Source organism: Piliocolobus tephrosceles, unplaced genomic scaffold, assembly GCF_002776525.5.
Source record: "Piliocolobus tephrosceles isolate RC106 unplaced genomic scaffold, ASM277652v3 unscaffolded_11358, whole genome shotgun sequence".
NCBI classification, from domain to species: Eukaryota; Metazoa; Chordata; class Mammalia; order Primates; family Cercopithecidae; genus Piliocolobus; species Piliocolobus tephrosceles.
Genome location: NW_022292486.1, coordinates 946 through 17,989, shown reverse-complemented (window position 1 = coordinate 17,989; position 17,044 = coordinate 946). Strand labels below are relative to the sequence as shown.

The window sequence follows — 17,044 nt, the reverse complement described above, 5'->3', positions numbered from 1 at the left end:
TCAGGACTTCAGACAGAGCCAAATATGAAATTTGTTGTTATTTAATATTATCCAACATGAAACTGCTCTCCATTTTAAGCAATGGTTTAAATGTTAATTCTCATTAGAGATCTTTCTGCTTTCAGGAAAGATAACAGTCAAATGTAGCACAGACTTGATTAGGTGATTATTTTGCTTAAAATCGCCAGAGATTTAAGGTTAGTGATTTCATTCTCATTGTCCTTTGGCTCTGACAGAGGCTTCTCACCTTTCAGTCTTACTGTTGACTACTGTCCACCTGCCTCCACTCCGTGCCTCCACAACCACCCCCAACCAGTTTCCAACTGGAGGGGACTGGCTCCTCCATGGAACCCTGGAAATCTTGCATATATCCACCAAACCATGTGGCAAGACTGTCACTGTGGCTAAATCCAAATCTTTGCAGAATGTCTTGTGGTCCTCTTAGACCATGGGATTGATCATGGAGGCTTATGAGAAGCTGCCGTTTCTCAGTTGCTTCCCTGGGATTGAGGAGGCTGTGGTGAAAGTTTCTCATGGCCTCCTGGCTTCTGATGAGGCCTCCCTTTGGGCACAGCTATAGGTGATAGAGCTGCTTTGCCACAGGGTGGCAGGGTGTCCCATCTGTCATTCCTGTTGCTGTTGTTTCTGTACTGTCCTGAACAGGGATGTGGGGAGCTGGCAGGTGCAGCTCCTCTTCGTTTTGCCATTCATGGGCTCAGTAAACTCTCCCGGCCTGAGAAGCTCTCCTTGTTTCTCTGCCGGCTGAATCAGTCCTGTCAGCCTCTGCTTTATCTTGTGCTTGATGTCTCCTCTCTTCCTTGCTCTCGGCCCCCTCCCCAAGATTCAAGTCTGTGTTTGGGGCTCTTCACTTGCTCTGTGGCATGTCTTTCTGAGATGCTGCTTGTCTATCCTAACTTCAAACTGTGGAGTGGTCTGTCTTCTCTGTAGTGTCTTTGCTCTGCCCTGCCCAGATATGGGCTGGAATCTCCAATGTTTCAAGTGATGAAAGTGGTGGAATATGTCACCTTTGAAAATAGGGAACGTGCCCTGTCTCCCTCAGTCACACAAAGCACCAGCAGGGGCAGGACAGCAGGGGTCTGGGCTGAGGTCCTTTTCAGCTCTGAAAGCTCAGTATCCATCCAGAAGCATACCGGTCTCCTTGGGAGCTTTAGAGAAGATGACAAGATCGTTGGATACGGGTGGCCAAAGGAGCCCTTTTTCCTTGGGACATTGAAAAAACAGATTAAAATGCTACCTGCACATGTGGTACTTAAAACCCTACTGTGCTCCTGAATTCCCTCATTCACAAAATAGTAGTACTAATATTTATCTCTTCACCTGTTGAGAGGATCCCAGAAAGGTGTCTAGGAGGATACTCTGCCACTCCAGGGCCTGCCACCACATGTCCTATGGGAAAAGCACAGACATGGGATCAGAAAGCTCCTAGGTCTTGCTCTAGGTCTCTCCCTCAACAGGTGGGAGAAAACCTTAGCTTTCTTATGTACCATACGAATGTAGCATTGTAGCATTAATAGCTAACCTATGAGGCTTCTGTGAAGATCAGTCAGATTATTAGCAAAAATATATATGAAAGTTCCCAGGTCGTAGGAGGCACGTAATAAATGTTAACTGAATTGATGTCTGAAGTTGTAGGCTTTGCACACCCTGTTGGATTAAAACTGATTAGAGATACGTGCTCTCGCCAGGAAATAAGTACCTAACACTCCCATCACATTGTATTAGGAAGGCAGCGTGGAGCTGCTTGATGGCCTTCTGAGTCGCATTTCTTCCCTGGAAGCTCATCGGCCAGAGTTGCAAAGTTCTGCTGCCTGAGCCATCCGAGGGCTGTGTCTGCTCTGCTGGTGCCCATCCATGCCGGGGCAGAAAGGACCCCGGCTGAAGCTCAGAGGCTGTGACTGGAGCCACGACAGGAGAGGCAGGCTGCTGCTTCTGCAGAACCAGAGGTCTGGGGGAGAGGCCCCAGAGCTCAACACAAAAGCCCCAGATGAAGCCCTAGTGAGGCCAAGTGCTGTCTGAGACTCTGCCATTGGGGTTGCCTGTGAGTGACTGAGACTGACTCTTACCCCTAGCCCCTTTATTGGGATTCTGCTGTTCTCATCCCTGTCCCCTGGTGCAGCTACACACATTTGCTCAGAAAGAGAGCTCTCAGCAGCTTAGAGTTTAAGATTTTCCTGTTGGAAAAACACAGCTTTTGGAGACAATACAAATGGCAAAACGCTAAATGCTGGTGTGAGCCAAGCATGTATCAGGCGTGTGTCAGGCATGTCAGGTGTGTGTCAGATGTGTGTCAGGTATGTGCCATGCATATCAGATCATCCTCTGTGTTGTTCCCACCATGTTGTGAAAGATGCATCATTGTTCACACGTTGAAGAGGAAATGGAGGCCGAAGGGTAAAGTATGTGTCCACCTTGCATACCCCATAGAAGGCATGCCCAGGATGGGTGGCCCTGGTCCTGCAGACTCTGAATTCCTTTGCTGTGCTGTGATCACACCCATTGTAATCATGATGCCATAGCCACTGGCATTTGCATAGCTCTCTCAGCCTTAGAGACTGTTCTCCGATACTATGTCATTGGATCTTAACTTAGCCCAGTTGGTAGACAAGCTGGTCATACCCATCAGAGGATGAAAGAAGCCCATGGAAGTTGGCTGTCCTGCCCTGCCCCTGCCACCTAGGGAAAGGTTGGGAGGAGAGGACTATTAGAGCACCCATAGGAGAGCCAGGTTGGGACTGCCAGTGCAGACCAGGTGTGGTTATGCTCTCTGGAGAGTGCCTCTTCCTCCAGAAGGGTGGCTCCGTGTTGAAGAGGACTGAGAATGTGGCTGGAACAGGCAATGAGAACTGTTGGCAGCAGGGTGTGCCCATGCTAGAGAACCTGGTCCTGAGCTCAGGGGTGTGGGAGGTGCAGGAGGTTGGAGGTGGCAGAGGAGATGGACCAGCTCCTTCACTGCATCGGTGGTCCCGAATGGTCGACAGGATGGGCTGGATGGGGCTGGCAATGGACAGAGAGAGGAAGTGTGGCTCCGAAGGGCAGCACAGAGCCACGTGCTCAGCCGTGGGGCGTGCAGGATCCTGAAGCCAACTCAGAGATGGTGCGTCTGGGTAGCAGGGAACTGGGGCATGTTGCACAAAAATACTGGAAGTGGGGCCTGCAAGAGCCTGGACAGCAATGATCTATTAAAGATGGAACTCTGGGCTTCCAATCACATGACTGGGGGCCCAAAACATTTGGGTGCCCCAAAGGGCAGAGCATGGTGTGGCAGGCTGCTTGGGGAGATGACCTCGAGGGGAGGGGAGGCTGGAGAAGGTGAGACTAGGCTGTGGGAAGTCCCTGTGGCCGACAGCTCCAGGTGTGAGGTCTGCGGTTCACAAACAGGTTTGCACCTATGGCTGCTTTCACCTGGGTCCCAGAGGACACTGAGGTTCAGGAAGTCTCCTGGAATTGCCTGGGGTCATGGGACTTGTGGGGACAGAGGTCACCAGGCCTGGCTGTGCCCTGTCCTCCCATCCTTTCTACTGACTGGACACGTGATTTCCTGTCTCCTGCAGAGGGACATAAAGAGGAAGGGGCAGGGGTGCAGAGACTGTGGGGTGGAGGGTGCTTTATGGCACGTTTACCCTCGCATCATCAATAAGCACTTATACCCTAGACCTTTGGAGGCATTTCAAAAACAACTTTCCCAGTGTCAAAAAGAGAGAAGTCAGAATCTGAAGCAGGCGTGTCCTGGCTCCCTCCAGTGTGTGCATTTTCCTGGCGTCACTGGGATCCTTGCCCTGCTGGCAGCTCCACACCGGCTGCTCAACCTGGAGACAGCAGCCCCAGTGGTTGAGCCAGGGGTGCTCCCCCAGGACCCTGTCCATGTCCAGTCTAGGGAGAACCTAGGCTGGCAGAAGATGAAGTAACTTTTATTTCTATTAAATACTGTGCGGCCTGGAATAGGGACACATGTACAGGTTTTAAACCACACTCAGCCAAGATGGTTCAATGATGTGTCAAAGACATCTGACAGGGGTCACCTGTGAGAGCAGGTGAGGACGACCTTTGATGTTGGAGAGTACACAGGACACTTGAGTTTCTTCTTACCCATGACACAAGTTCAAACCCAGAGCGAAAGTTAAGCCCTTTTTAGTCCTTCCTAGTTTGTAAGTGTGGACCTACTTTCTGCTGAGCTGGGAGAAGCAACCGATACTGCAGAATTTAGCTGGGAAGTGCACGTTGTCTGAGGTCTCATTGTCAACTCTGGTGCCAAGTATGCTCGTGAGCGTTCTCTGGCTATTCCATGGCCAGCTTTGACGTGGGGCGTTCAAGGATGTCCAGGGACATGGCTCACCTTTGGATATCAGCCGACCTGGGGAGCAAACATTCCGCAGGCGATGCAACTGTTCAGTCCCATCACAAATGCTTACTGAACACCTTCTACAATTAGTCATTGCACCTCACGGAGTGACAGGGACATGAGGAATCCATAGTCCTGGGGCCTGGGGGCCAGGTGTACGTGTGTGTGATGTTAATGATCACCTCAGCAGGTGGAGTAAACTCCACACTCCTCAGGTTGGGGCACACAGAACAGCTTCCATCCACAGAGCACAGCATGGAAAATGGGAAGAGAAAGGCACTCTACAGTGGAGAAACTAACAGGACCTCCTCCTGGTGGTCAAGGCCAACACCCATAGTGATGAGTCACACTGACAACATGTACCATTTATGTGATGTGAGGCCCTTCACCGCTGTGGGCTTCCTCCCCAAACCCATATCCCAGTCTAATCATGAGAAAACCATCAGACAAACCCTGTTTTGGAGACATTCTTCAAAATACTTGACCAGTCCTCCTCAAAACTGACAGAGTCATCAAAAACCAGAAAATTCCTGAGAGCCAAGACCTACTGAAAGAGATATGACAACTAAATGTCATGTATCCTGGCACAGGAGAAGGACATTAGGTAAAAACCAAGGGAACCTGAGTAATTTATCAATATTGGTTCGTTAATTATAACAGACGTGCCATATAAATGTAAGACATTAATGATAGGGGAAACTGGGTATGGGTTACATGGAAACTCTCTTCACTATTTTCATAAATTTTATTTACTAAATTTGTGACTTTTTCATTTAAATCTGTTCTGAAATAAGAAGTTCATTTAAAAAAAGACCACTCCATCCAGTAGGCAATGGCAGGTGACCTGCCAAAGAGGTGGAGCCAGTTGATGGCTGGAGGCAATCGAGATGCTCGGGGGATGGTGACAGATGCATCTAAGACATGACAGTGATGAGACAGTGTCCCAGACAGCCAGGGCGACACCCCCAGGAACCTGGACCCTTTACGGTGTGGCTGAGATCCTTGCAGGATCAGTGCAGTGAGTGCTATTATGGCTACTCTGAGCCATCAATAACCAGGCTTCTGAGATTGGCAGGAACCTGGGATAACATAAAGCTATGAAGGCAGAGGCTCGAGAAACCTGAGGAGTGTAGCCAAGGTCATGTTGAGTCGGAGCTCACAGCTAACAGATAACACAGCAAAGGCATGAAGCCCAGCACGAGTGAGGGACATCAGTGGTGCAGACACCAAGAAAATAGAGAGGGTCCAGAAGGGTCATCCTGAAAATTAAGTTAATGTAAGTGTCTATTTTTCCTTATTTGATAAGACCTCCCTGTTTTAGTTGGGAAATTTACCTTTCTTTTGTCTCAGCAATCAATATGCTTGCTCTTTCTGACATAGGGCTCCAAGTTCATTCACTAAAACCAATCTTAGACATAGGAGAGGACTGCTCTTTCTGTCAGATGAGTCCCACTAGAGCCTGAAATAAAGCCAAAATGCAAGTTGGCAAAACTACGGTTTGGAGAAAGACAGAGAAACAGACTGCACACACACTTGATAGTGTTAAGTTCCTGGATGCAGCTGTTCCTGAAGTCTACACCTGAGCTTGCAGTAATAACTTTTGTTTATATTTTGCTTAAGCCAGTTTGAGTGGGATTTATGCTACTTAGAATAAAAGAGTCCTGAGAATCTTTCTACTACTGAGAAAGATCACAGAATAGTGAGTGCTTCTGTCCCCAGAGACACTCCTGGGAGGCAGTTTGCAAATGCTTTGGGAGGAGATGAGATTTTCTGAAGTCAGATTGTGGTGAACAGGGCATATCCTCAGGAAAATACAGAATGCCACAGCTAGCCAGGCTCCGAAAGGCTCTCTGGAGCCTGGAATGCCATCATTGTTCTGAGGTTTTGCATCATGTCTAAAGTCACTGTTCTGTCCTCCTAACAGGAGAATGGAGCCCTAGAAACCTAGGAGGAGAAGACAAAGTGTCAACCTCTGGGTGTCTGCAGTGTTGCCAGGAAAAGCTCTGATCCCAGGGGCTTACCCACTTCCACAGGTATTACGCATCCCTGTGAGGACTGGGACATTAGCATATCTCAGATCCATCTGCAAAACTTTTGCAAATGTGGAACTCCCTCATTCTAATCTTAGCAACTTCCAGGGCTGAACCTTGATTAATCTGGATACAAACAGGATTGAAACGCCACATAGTAAGCATTAACAGGAGGGTGTTTCTTTTACCCATGAAGCTTGATGGATCCATGATGATCTAGTACATTCTCCTCCCAAAAATTAGGCTCATCCTCTGCATGTGAAGGAACAGAGAAGCACTCAGCTCGACCCTTTGGAGAGGGGGATTAGACAGCATGAGCCTTCAATCATATCTCTTGGATGACCAAGGAAGGCTGGATTTGTGCACCTAAAAAATGGAAGCACAAACTGCACAAAAAATACTCTCCGTTCAAGTTGAAGTTCTCAAATAAGGTATCAAATTAACTGATATATTAATAACATTTAAAATAATAATCTCATAGGAAGATTCCAAAAATTTCTGATTTTATATCTAGCAAAGACTTCATAAACTATGCTTGATTTGTATGTAGAACTCAGGGTGAACATGCCAATGACAGTGGCAATGAGAGGGGTAACGGGGGGCCAGAAGTAGTCTGAGGGAGGGGAGAGGAGGGGGTAGAGCATGCTCAGGGAACCATGAGCCATGCAGGATAAGCAATAGGGCAGAATAAACAGGACATACCCATCTGTTTATTCTCTCTGTATAATGTTTTGATTCTCTTTGTACCCTAACTAACCAAGGCGCAGCTCAGGAAGTTGCTGCCAGGATTAGAAAAAGGGAGTTGCACATTCTCGAAAAGCAATAGTACAGTGCAAAGAATGGTAATTAATCCCCGCAGCACACTTGACCCAGCCCCTAAAGAGCTTTGTGACCTTGGGCCAGGCAGGCAGCTCCCAGGCTTCTGTTTTATCGTTTTTGACCTCTTCTGGCTGCAGTGATTCATTTCCAGATATAGGTTGCTTCAGCTCACCTGAGACTCTTCTTGTAGCCTGTTCTTTGAGAAATGGTAATGTATCTCTTGAAAAGTTTCTTTTTCTTGCAAAGTCACCCAATTCATGAGTTAATGAGGTCCCACCAGTGATATGATTGCAGAGTCACAAATATCACTAACTGAAAGGAGTAGAAGGAAGGTGGGAAATGCAGACACACCATGGGTGGTTGGCTTCCAGAAGATATACATGAGACCAGCCCTGTGGTGGGCCAGGTCAGAAGGACTTCTGCTTAGACTAGGTGGAAGCTTCTCAGCATTCTGAAGAGTACCACCATCTGACTGGCAGTTTGAAGGTATCACTTGGGCTGCTGTATCAAGAATAGACTTCAGAAGACAAGGTTGAAAGTAGCAAGACCAGTGATAAAGGGGTCATAGCAGTCTAAGGGCACAGTGGGAGTGGAGATAGGAGTTATATTAAGGAGAGAGTCACCAGGATTTGCTGATGGGATAGGTGTGGGCTGTGGAAGAAAGAACAAAGTCAAGAATGACTCCAATGACATTGTCCTAAGCAATTGGAATGATGAAATCACAGCTGTTGAGATGGGGAAGCTGCACATGGAGTGGGTCTGGAGGACAGATGAGGTGTTTGACTTTGGACATGCTGAGTTTCAGATGTGTTTCAACATACATATGGAGGGGTTACACTTGAATATGTGAGTCTGACCTTCATATTGAGATGTTCCTATCCTACCTCTTCCTACCTCTCCCCTGCAAAGGACTGACCTTTGTATCTTCAGTGCTCCTACAAGGCTCTGTGCAGATTCCTGGCATGTCACTTTTATTTCAAATGGCTTTACTGAGATGTAATTGATATATCATGTTGTTCACCTATTTAAATTGGACAGTTGAATGGTTTTTAGTATATTCACAGAGTTGTGCTCGTGTGTACCATGGTCTGTTTTTAGAATATTTTTGTCAACCCTTCCACCCTAAAAAAGCTCATAGCTATTAGGAAACATTCTCCATTTCCTAGCATGGTATTTTAAATTGGTGACAATTCTTATTTTCAAGTCTGTCAGTAAGCCTCTTAATGGTAGGGAACTCCATGTTATTTGTTTTTGCATTTCACCCTATAACAATTACTCAAAAAAGCTTTTGTATGAATGAACTACAGTTTGAAAAATATGACCTCAAGATTGTGTGTCTTTAAGAGAGAACGAGCCCTTTGCCTTCCGGTGCTCTTCGTGTGGCTGCCTGTAGCATTTTTCAGATCTAGTTGAGAAACTGATGGGAGAATATGGAGATAAGTCTTATTACTCTTTTCTTTCTTGGCTATACTTCTCTAGCATCTGTTGTAAATAAAACAGAAAAGAGGCTTTCTAAACCTGGTGAAAATATCTCAAATGCAAGGAAGCTGGTGATGAAAAATGCAGTATCAAAGTTCGGGCTGTTATAAACACATGGCATAAATCACATCTGCTCATTAAACTTATTATAAGGAATGATAACAAAAGCAAAGAGATATCTGAAAATCTCTTGGGAAAAATAAAGTAGCTGATAAATTCTTGGTTTTAACCGTTTTATGTCATAAGGATGGATATAATTTCATTTGGGACAAATGTTTCTTGACTCAGACTACAGATTTGGAGCTGAAAGCCACTACCAAGGCAACCTCCTCTAACACCTTCATTTCAGAGCTGATGAGCTAGATAGTCATGCCCTGTGACCTCTCAGCAGGTTATGGCAGAACTCGCCCAAGAGCAAGGGGCATAATGTATTAATTAGTTTAAACCGACATGCATTATGTACTAACGGTTTGGGCAGACCAGTAGGATCTAAATATTATTCTAAGGGTCAGAAGCTTTTTTTCCAATAAAGCCTTATACTGAAAACAATAATTATGGCAGAATCCTTCTGATGGAGCCTGGGAGGTGGACTGCTTTTTCCCGCTGCTGCTGCATCCCTGACCTGGTTTAGTGAGTCCTGGGACTGTCCCTTTGACATCCTTCCTCTGTATTCTTTTGAAATACAGGAGCCATCCACTGCATATAGTCACTAGTTTACTTGTTTCTCTTCCCTCCTAAACTGTGGAATCTCTCAACATAATGATTGTGTCTCACACAAAATTGCATATCTCAGTTTCTGGACTCAGGAAATATTAACTTTGTTCTTTGACCAGGTTCTTTTCAAGGTGTCGGTGACACAGATATGAGGGAAACAGAGTTGACTCATGCTGATGGAGCTTACATTCTATGGGGCAAGAGTGAGCAGAGGGCAAATCATCAAATAAAGAAACAACTATAGACATATTGTGGGGAAAATACAGCAGCAGAAGATAATAGGAAATGTCAGGACATTTGGAGTGGCTCAATTTGCTGTTTTGTTTTTATTTTTCCCAGAAGGTGAATAAGAAGGCATCTTCAATAAAGTAACATTTACATAGAGACATAAAGAAGTGAAGGGGGAGCCATGCATATCAAGGAACACAAGTGCAAAGGCCCTGAGTTAGGATCCTGTATGATGATTTGTAGAAACAGTAAGGCCAGAGTGGAACACAGCTGGAACAGAGTGAATTAAGAGATATGGACAGAAAAGTTGCAGGGATTCAGATTATTTAGGACTCCGTAGGCCATTGTAAATATTTGGGATGGGACACTGGGCAGAGGAGTAACATCATCTCATTTCAGTTTTGGAAGGTTCACTCCAGCTACTCTGTTGACAATGGATTATAGAAGACTGAACATGGAATCCGGGAGAGCAGTCAGAAAACTTCTTCAGGAATTCAGCTCAGTAATGACAAATTCATCCTTCCCCTTTATTAGGCCTCTCTGCTCCACATTTTTCATTGTCTACATTCCAATCCATCTGCAAATCCTTTGGCTGTATCACCTAAATATGCTCAGAATCTAATCACTTCTTATCACCTCCACTGTTCCCCATATAAGGCACCCTCAGGTCTCATCTCATTATTGCCATTGGCTTCCCAGCTTCAGTCCTCTCTATTGCTTCTTCTTAACTCTTAACACAGTAGCCTGTGGTTCTTTTAAAATGTCAAGCAGAAGCAGAAAATGGCAGAACAGGGAACTCCAAAACTGTTTCTTCACTAAAGCAACAATGAAGTTGGCATAAACTATTAGGATTAACTTTTTAAAACTAAGGAGTCTAATAAAAAATATATGACAATGAAGGAAGTGTTTCACAAAGAAAAAAGCTCCTAAATTTCAGTAAAAGAGTATTATGGTGCTTTAACTTACCCATACAATTTACCACTTTCCAGCTTGGTGGTAGCTGTGGGGCTGGCTGCCCATGTTACTGACGTAACTTGGTGGCCCCAGAGGAGGCACTGCAGGCCTTAGTCTCAAACAATTATGATTGTATGTCTGTCTGGTGGCTCCCCGAGTGATTGGTCAGGGAATTCCCTTTGTTTCACATGCCTCTGAACTTTCTCAGGCCTGAAGCAGCCACCTGGGTGGAATTTTAAAAAAGGATTTAAGGCAAATATAATCACTGCTGCTACCTGGGGAAAGTTATAACAGATAGGAAAAGCAGCAGACAGACTAGAAAGGTTAGGAAAAGTCAGGGAAAGAATACAAATGTGAGAATAAATATTTTAATAGATTCCACATAATCGGATAATCTGGAAGTCCACGCAAATGCCCAAGACTAGACATGCTCAGAAAAGACTGGAGAACACCATGAACTTTCATCTCTGGCTCCTGTCTTTAGGCTCCTGTGAAGCTGAAAGTGGACATTAAGCAATGTAAATGGCCTAGCTAAGCATTAAAGGAATGCTCAAACACATAGCCAATCCACAAAGACTTGAAGTATTTTTTGTTACGTCGGGTTTAGGCATTTAAGAAAATCTCTGTTAAATCACCAGCTGACCAGTAAGTTAACAGAACTGGAACTTTGGTGACTACACATAACAGAGAAAACAGTCTCATAAAAAGAATTTAGAAGAGTCACTAAACAACTACAGCCTACAAGTAGTAACAGCAAATCCTGGGGAGAAGATTATGGTTTCTAGAGTTACACATTATGATATTCAACATGTCCAATTACCAAAAATTTACAACACATGCAAAGAAACAAGAATGTATGGCCCACTCACAGGAAAAAATAAATGAACCAAAACTGTCCCCAAGAAAACCCAGACATTGGATTTACTATAAAGACTTTAAATCAATCATCTTACATATGCTCAGAGAGATAAAGAAAAACCATGGACAAAGGAAACCATAACTATGATGCCTAGGCAAATAGAGGTTACCAACAAAGATAGAAAATATAAGAATAGATCAAACAGAAATTCTGGAGCTAAAAAATGCAATCTGAAATGAAAGCTTCACTAGAGAGATTCAGCATAAAATTTGAACAGAAAGAAGAAACCATCCTCAAAATTTCACTAAGCTTAAGATAGCTCAATGTATATTATTCAACTTAAGAAGCAGAAGTGGAAAGAAATGAAGAAAAATGGACATACCTTACAGAACTGTGGGATACTATCAAGTGTACCATTATATGCATCATGGAAATACCAGAATAAGAAGGAGAGAAAGGAGCAGAAATAATGGCCCAAATATTTAATGTGAGAAATAAAGTAAATCAGTATATCAGGGAATCTCAATGGACTTTTAGCCAAAAGAGCACAAAGACTCCATTACACATTATAATTAGACTTTCAAAAGGAAAAGCCAAAAAGGAATCTTGAAAGCATGAAGTAAGAAGGAACTTGTCATGTTTTTGTACAAGGAATCTTAAATAAGAAAAAGAGTCAACATTTCATCAGCAAGCACGGAGGGCAGAAGGAAGTGGGATAATATATTTAAAGTGCTGATAGAAAAAAAAAAAAAACTGTTAACCAAGAATTCTGTCTGGCAAAACTAATCAATGAAGAAGAAATTAAGACATTCCCAGATAAATAAACTTTGAAGAAGTTAATCGCTAGTAGGCCTGTCCTACAAGAAATGCTAAAGGCATTCCTTGAGGCTGAAATAAAAGGACACTAGACAGTTACTCAAAGCTGTGTGAAGAATTAAAGAAAACTAGTAAAGGCACTACAGAGATAAATATACAAACTAAAATTATTGTATTTCTGGTTTGTAACTTCTTTCCTTTTTCTTTTTTCCCCTATATGGTTTAAAATTCAAATGCCCAAAATAATATAAATTTGTGTTAATGGGCACTCAGTGTGTAAAGACAAAATCTGTGACAACAATAGCATAAAGAGATGGATGAGGCTGTATAGTTGCAGAGGTTTTGTACACAATTCAGGCTAAGAGGGTATTCATTCAAGCTACATTGTTATAAATTTAAGATGTTAATTACAATCTCGAGATTGTGCAGTAGAAAATAAAGAAAATAACTAAAAAAAGTGAAGAAAATAATTAAAAACTATGCAGAAGAGAAAATAAGAATTGAACAAAAATGGACTAGAAAAAATCAATCACACAATAAAATCCATAATGAAGGAATTGAGGAGAAAATATACAAAATCTATGGAACATAAATAGCAAAATGAGAGAAGGAGGCCTTTCTTTGACAGTAATCACTTTGAATATAAATGAATCAAACTATTTAATTAAACAGCAGAGATTTTCAGTATGTATTAAAAAACATGATCCAACTATGTGCTATCTAAAGGAGACTTATTTTAGCTATAAAGACACAAAAATGCTGAAAATAAAAGGACAGATAAGATATTTCATGCAACTACTAATCAAAAGAGATCTGGGACATCTTTATTATTAGACAAAATATACTTTAAATTTTATTTTTTTGCTTCCAAAAGCTTTATTTCAATTTGATCCAAGGCTTGGATGAGTGCTCCAGGGTAGTTAAAAAGCTGCCCAGTGGCTGGAGGGAGAGGCTTAGACAGAAGCCCTGTTACTTTGCGAGGGGCCTCCCAGAAGTCACTGGGCTCAGTAGGCTCCTAGTTGTACTTGAAGGTGAGCCTTTCAAAGAGATACTCACCCAGCCCAGCCTCCAGGCCAGCCAGCCTGTGGGGAGGTTGGTCAGGTGGTTATCCATCTTCTTGATGAGTTTAACTTCCTCATCTAGGACGTGACTCTCCAGGAAGTCACAGAGATGGGGATCTGTGCAGGCGGAACTGAGGGTGTGAAGGGCCTGGTTCAGATTTTTCTCCAGGGCCATGGTGGCTTCCATGGCATCCAAAGTTCTACCCTACTTATCTTGAGCCAGCTTCTGGAGGTCCTGGAAGATAGCATGCTGCCACACTGGTTTTGTACCTTTGCGAGATGCTCGGTACTCTCATGCTTCTCCTCAGCTGATTTGCAGAAGAAGTGGCCCATGCTTTCCAGAGTCACATCATCATGGTCAAAATAGAAGCCCAGAGAGAAATAGGTTTAGAAGACCCGCAAGTACAAAGTGACAAAGTGGTTGATGGCTGCCTCCACCTCAGTGGAATAATTCTGATAAATCTGGGAGCTCATGTTTAGTCAGCAAGAAGGAATTAATCACTAAAATGGTGTTGGCTGGTCCTAGAAGCAGGAGATGACCGAGAAGATGGTCCTGAAGGTTGAAAATGGAGAGAAGATTGGAAGGTGGCTGGAGACTGGAAGAAAGAGAGTTCCTGGATCTGCTCCATCCAAACACTGTTGAAGCAAGAGACAGCCACAGGACTGCTGAATGTGCTGCCTAGACTTTAAAATTTATCACAGAAGACAAGAAAATTGTGTATTCAAAAAAGGTTAATCCATCAAGCATATATGACAATGATAAACCTACATGAACCTAAAACAGAACCCCCAAGACACATGAAGCAAAAATTGACAGAAATAAACTGAGAAAAAAAATTCTACAATAATATTTGAAGACTTTAATATCCCACTTTCAATAATGAATAGAACAAAGACAAAATGTCAGTAAGGAAATAGAAGACTTAAACAACACTATAAACAAATGGAATTAGTAGACATGTAAATAACACTCCACTACCACAAACACCAGAATATGCATTCTTTTCAAGTGCACATGTAATATTCTCCAAGCTAGATCTTACGTTAGGCCACAAAACAAGTCACAGTAAATATTAAAACGCTGAAATCATATGAAATATTTTCTCTTACTACAAAAGAATGAAACCAGAAACCAGTAATGGAAGGATACCTGGAAAACTCAGAAATATGTGGAAATTAAACAACATACTCATAAATAAGCTATAAGTCAAAGAAGAACTTAGAAAATACTCTTTTTTTTTCATGGTAGATAAACTCCTCTTAGGAAGGGGGCAACAAACTGCTGCAGACAAAGATATACCCTTTAACAACAACCCAACATGCTAGAAGGTTTTCCAGTTTAAAAGACACAAAATCCCAAAATGTGAAAACTACAGAGGAACTCAGAGGCCACTGTCCTAGTCTGTCACAGTCCTCCATATGGCAAAGACGAAGGAAACTGGCAATCTTTTTAGGGGTACCAAGGATCTCAGTTTGTACGGTCTTTATAAATGAAGAGCAGGATGTGGCTTTCCTGCCCCCATTTCACCTCAAGTCATCTACAGCGACCGCACATGGCTCCCCTCTGTGTTCATGAAATAACTTGAGGCCAGAGTCTCTCAGCTTTAAAGCCTTGGAATCCTGCGCATAGTTTGTTTGTGTGTAGATGTACAGTTTGAAGGGTAGCTTCTGTAACAAGATGTCAAACTCCACAAAAGTTAAGAATCATGTCACTGGATCCTGAGTCCATCTCCACAGACCAGGGTGCCGCTCAGGTCAGTTGCCATGGTAACTGCAGCAGATGGTCCCTTTAGAGATGGAATCCAAGGATGTTATGGCCAAGGCACAGAATTTTATATCAACTGAAGAAAATGAAGACCAGCCAGAGAGGCTGCAGTTCAGGGAAACCAGAGGCTCCTCCCTCACCATGATACTAGGAAGGACTATCCCCTTGGTGACAGAAATAAGGCACTGGACTGATTCAGGCGTGCTAGGTTCCCAGCAGAAGAGGGTGAGGGAGGAGATCCAGGGGGCCTGTCTCAGTCATCTTATCTGGTGCACCTTTCTCCCCCAGAGATAATTCTTTCAAAAAGGTTTGGATCCTACACAGACCAAAAATGCTGGTGTCAGGGCTTTTACGAAGTACCTGTGGTGCTGGAGAACCTGCAGCAAGGTGCCCTTGGTAGGCACCCGGTACAGTTCTGCCCTGTCCTCATCCTCAACGTAGACCTCCAAATTATCAGAACAATATTTTTGCTCTAGGTCGCAAGAGGGTGTTTCACCAAACATCACCATTAGATGATCAATAAACCTGGAGTCCTCATGAAAGGCAGAGATGAAGTCCAATTGGGCATACTCTGGGTATAGAAGGAGCACAGGCCAGCTCAGCCTGCCCTGGTTATCTAGATTCAGCCTGGCTCCATGGGGGTTCTCATAGCTGAGTCTCTCCAGGAAAAACTCACCTAGACCTTCTGAGGCTGAAATTTCATCCTTACAGGCAGTTTGAGAGAGCCTGATATTCCTAGCCTTGACGGCCTCGAGTAAAGCCTCATTCTGATTCCTCTCCTTCTTTTCTTTCAAGTTGGATTTCCCCACATCCCTCTGTTCAATTTGCTTCAGCTTGTCTGCTTTAGCCCTCATTTCCAGAAGCTTCTTCACTTTGGCATCTATCTGCAGCTCCTCATCACATCAGTTCACAGCGTTGGCAAAGTATTTCAGTTCCAGATGGCATAAGCACCTCTTATTGCTTTGAGGCAGCAGGATTTTAGCTTTCTGGCAGCTGTCACACCACTGACAGCAGAAAGAAAATTGCCCAGATAGTACTGTGCTGCTGCCCGGTTGGTATAAAGGACAGCATTCAAATCAGGATTTGCACAATTTCTTCTTTAATCCTTCAGTGTAGGAAATCACAGCTTTCTTGTAGTCTTTTTCTTTAAAATAGTCATTGCCCTCATCTTTATAGGTCTTGGCCTGTTCTTCTGGAGAAAGCTCCTCATCAAAAATAATTGACTGGAGACAAGCCAAGTCAGGATTCTCCCTGGGATCAATTTCTGATGGCACTTTCTTCATAAACAGGGGTACCTTTTCAAATTCCTCCTCCCACTGTTCCTCATGAAAGCTGCCATGGTAAGGCTGGCTCTGGAACTTTTCCAGGAACGAGTTTTGATTTTGTGGTTTTGATTTTGTGGTGTCGTCTGAGGTGGGGTCCTGCTCACGTTGCTCCACAGCTGATGCCCTGCCCTTCAGCCCAAGTCCCAGTGCCGTGAAGTGTAGAAAATACTCTACAATGAATAAAAATAAAATATAATATCCAAAATTTATGGATGCAATAAAAGCAGTGGTCAGAAGGAACATTTAAGCTCTAAACACATTTAAAAAGAATGATATTAATAGAAAATCTAATTGCATGTCTTACATAACTAGAAAATGAAAAGCAGTCTAAAGCCAAAGTAAGGAGGAGGCAGGAAATAATGATTAGGGGAAACATAAATGACATAGAGAATAGAAAAACAAGAGAGAGTATCAATGAACCTAAAACTTGGTTCTTTAAAAAGATTAACAGATTTGACAAACCTTTAGCTATAGTGAAAATAAAAGACTACAATAAACAAAATAAAAAATGAAATCATAGACATTACAACTGATACCACATAAATACAAAGGATCAAAAGAGACTACTAATGAAAAATTATATGCCAACAAATTGGATTACCTACAAGAAATTGATAAATTCCTACAACATACA

At 43.3% G+C, this 17,044-nt stretch overlaps 2 pseudogenes; both read right to left on the bottom strand.

Moving 5' to 3' along the window:
• Nucleotides 1-13,274: 13,274 nt before the first annotated feature.
• Nucleotides 13,275-13,794, bottom strand: LOC111552316 (annotated as a pseudogene).
• Nucleotides 13,795-15,342: 1,548 nt separating this feature from the next.
• On the bottom strand, nt 15,343-16,455 carry LOC111552317 (annotated as a pseudogene).
• Nucleotides 16,456-17,044: the final 589 nt, after the last annotated feature.